Consider the following 3,849-nt stretch of genomic DNA (forward strand, 5'->3'; position numbering starts at 1 on the left):
GCAGACACAGTAGCATACTAAGAGCCTCCTTGTCCATCATGTTTAAAAAGAAAAATCTTTAACCAATGCGTCCTACCAGTTATGACCCATGGATCAGAAACATGGACTACAACCAATTACTGGAGAGGAAACTAATAAGTGCCCATGAGAGGAATAGAGAGGTTGATGCTGGGAATTAGCCTAAGAGATTGGGATGAAGGCGACGTGGATCAGGGAACAGACGAAAGTGGAAGATATACTTGGGATCATCAAAAAGAAAAATGGCAATGGGCGGGAAAATTAGATCGGAAACAGGACATCAGATGGACAAAGAAAGAAACAGACTGGGAAATAGATAATTAAAGGCCAAAGGCAGACCAGTGACAGATGGCGGACAAAATAACAAAATTTTTGGGGCCAAGACTGGAAACAAAAACACAAGACAGACAAAGTTGGAAAAAGAGGGAAAGGCCTACATCCTCCAGTGGATTGACTCAGCTGATGATGATGATATATATATATATATATATGTCATAAAATTATATTGTATATATACATATATATAAATATATATATATATATATATTATATATATATTTTTTTTTTTATTTTTTTTTATTATTTTATTTTTTTATTTTTTTTAACAGTAGGTTTCATGTTTGACCCCCCGTGGTCACAGCATGATCTTATTGTAGTTTTCATGTATGATGCTCTTGGAGTGAGTACTGGTAGGGTCCCCAGTTCCTTTCCACAGAGAGTGCCGTGTTACCTTTTAGGTAATCAGTCTCTTTTTTTATCCGGGCCTGAGACCAGCACTGTCTTGGGCTGGCTTCCCCTCCATGGCTAGGTAGGCGAAGTTTTTTGCTCAAAGGAATAACGCGCCGGCCGGTGACTCGAACCCTCGAACTCAGATTGCCGTTGTGCCAGTCTTGATCCCGATGCTCTAACCACTCGGCCACAGCGGCCTATATATATATATGTATATTATATATATATATATATATATATATATATATATATATATATATATATATTGCTACCCAGGGGGTTTCTTTGTCTCTGTGCGAAACATGTGTTAACATGAAAAGGATGACCTGGGCATGTTTTAAAACATGAAGGGACCTGGGCAAACATGTCGCAACGGGCTGTGAGCGGGGGAGCGGAGGAACAAGCCAAGAGACGCATTTGGGGTGCTGCTCCTGTGAAGACCTCGTGTGTGCCCTTGTGACCTGATATAACTTTGAGTTTGCCCTGTTAAGCTGTATCGTGCAGTGTGACATGCTGGTTTCCCCCTGTATTGTGCCTATAGAAAAGGGGTACGGTAAATAACTTGTGTAAATTTAGTGCCCTCCCTTGCCATTTGGGCGTTTCCCCTGTGGTGTTTGGGGGACGCTGTGGTGTTCGGTCCCTCTTGGAACTGTTCAGTTTTCCCATGACCCTGTGTATAGCACGCCGTCTGCCTAGCCTGCCTTGTGTTGGTGGCAGAGAGAGACGAGGCGGCCGGCGTAACAAATGGTGTCAGGAGTGGGATTTGTGATATTTGATCAGTGAGAGCGCCGATTTATCATGTGGTCCAAAGATGGTGGCAGCCATGGGGGAGAGGAGGCTATGACTGAGGCAGGCACGAGTGAGGTGAAGCCGAGCCAGATGGACCTGATCACTGCCATGCTGGCCGGTATGAGGGAGGAAATGGCACAAACGGCAGAAGAGCTGGCACAGAGGGCACACGAGCAGGCACACCATCTCGTCGAGATGCAGGAAAGGAAGGGAGAGGAACATTTTCTGCCGACTTGTTGAGGTGCTACAAGAGAAATCTTGCATCTGTGAAGATGGAAACTCAGCAGTACACCGACAAGGCCTGCAACAGCGTGAAGAGTGAACTGATGGAGGAGGTGCAGACTCTGAAGGGCGAGGTTCAGGGCCTGAGAGAGGAAGTGAAGGAGGAAAGGCGGCGTCACGAGGTAGTAACGTTGCAAGCAAGGAAGGCAACGAGGTTCTGGCATCAGATGCAGAGTGTCAGATTTACTGGGGTCTGCCTGGGGCCCCGTGGCGGAACCCCCGGGCCTCGCAGCGCCCGTGTCGCAGCCAGGGGTCGCTGCGAAGGCTGGGGACCCTCGGAACCGTTGCCTTGGGCATAGGTGGCGGCAAACACGGACCCGGTCAACCCGCCTCGTTCCCTCCCTCACCCCCTTCCTCCCCCCCGGGCGTGTTAGTTCACAGCACGCGTTCTCCACCCTGCAGCTTCTCGGCCTCCAGAACATTCTGTGAGGCGAAAGCCAGCTGATACAAACGGGAATGGGGCCTGGGAGGCATATGTCCCCCAAATTTTTGAAATGCTGGCATCTGCCCAGGGCTGGAGCCAGGAAGAGAAGGCCCTTCAGCTGGTAACAGCACTAAGGGGCCCCGCGGTCGAAGTGTTGGGGCATCTGCCGGCATCCCAACATGCCTCTTACACCAGCGTGGTGGAGGCTTTGAAACGCCGTTTCGGGCACCACCACCAGGCCGAGGTATATCGGGCCCGCTTGAAGAAGCGGACTCGTGAGCGTGGCAAGACACTGTCCCGGCTGGCGCAGGATGTGGAAGGCGCTGGTAAGGAGGTCGTACCCTGCGGCTGCGGAAAAATGATTGGGTCCTGGCCCGCGATTTCTTTGTTGATGCTTTGCAGGACCAGCACTGCAAATCTACGTCAAGCAGGGGACACCCTGAGGACCTGCGGGGGCGCTGGCGAGGGGTTTGGAGTTCGAGGCCTTTCCCGAAAGGGAACCGTGGCCCAGGGCCAGCTGCTCAGCCCGCCGTGACCTCCGGGCCAGAAGGTTAAAATGGAGAAGGTAGCATTGAGGAAAGGGGAGTCCGAGCACTTTCCAAGGCTTGTGTTGGGGCTGCGGAGAGGTAGGGCACAGACGTAGTCAGTGTCGGAGGGAGCGGAGAACTCGTCCTCTCAAGCGGACGGATTCTGATGCCTTCCAGCAGTGCTGCAAGGACTGTGGTAGGTATGGTCACCATCCGAGTGGATGTCCTAAGGCTAAGGAAGTGGTACAGGCGGGAAAAATCTGGAGAAGGGGGGCCCAAACCCAGCCGTCCTCGGTTCCCGGGCCCCGACTTGGGTAAGCTGCCGTCGAAACCCGCACGATGCAGGGGGAGGGGTCAAAAGATGGAAGCCTTACAGTGGACACTGGGGCTGAGAAGACCTAGTGCGGCCCGATATGTTGGCCCCTATGCAAATTCCAGATGCACCACAGAGACTGTGTGGTGTCACGGGGCATTGTGGCAGCTCAAGGGCCAGTGGAGGCTCGTATTGGCGTTGGGGAGCACGGTGCAGCGGCTGCCGGGGTATGTGGCCGATCTGGACGAGCACTGCTTGCTGGGCCTTGACTACCTGACGCAGAGTAAGGCGTGTGTCGACCATGGACGAAACTGGTGAGGGTGCACGGTGAAGATGTGCCCTTTTCTTCCAGTGGTTGGCTGTGCAGAGGTAGTTATGGCTTTAACGACTGCACTTTGCCCCCAGGATAGATCTAGAATCCGGTGTCGACTGTCAAGAGTGATGCGTGGAGTAGAGGGCCTCGTGGAGCCCATTCAAAACCTGCAGCTGGCTGATGGTGGAGGGGTTGGCGGAGCCTTGTTGGACCAGGGAGTGGTTAGTTACAAATGTTGGGAGCTAACTTCTCTGATAAGGCCCAGAAGGTGCCGCTGATGCAAAGCTGGGCACTTGTTTAGGAATGGAGCATCCAGAAGATCGTCGGGGAGCAAAGGGGTTGGTTGGTGTGGGGCCGTTGCCTGACTTCCTCGGACTTGTGCACCGGCTGTGGCGTTACCATGGGTCAGGAAGCTACTCCTGGGGCCATGGTGAAAAAGAAGATGACGTTTTGC

Source organism: Penaeus monodon, chromosome 10 (assembly GCF_015228065.2).
Source record: "Penaeus monodon isolate SGIC_2016 chromosome 10, NSTDA_Pmon_1, whole genome shotgun sequence".
NCBI classification, from domain to species: domain Eukaryota; kingdom Metazoa; phylum Arthropoda; class Malacostraca; order Decapoda; family Penaeidae; genus Penaeus; species Penaeus monodon.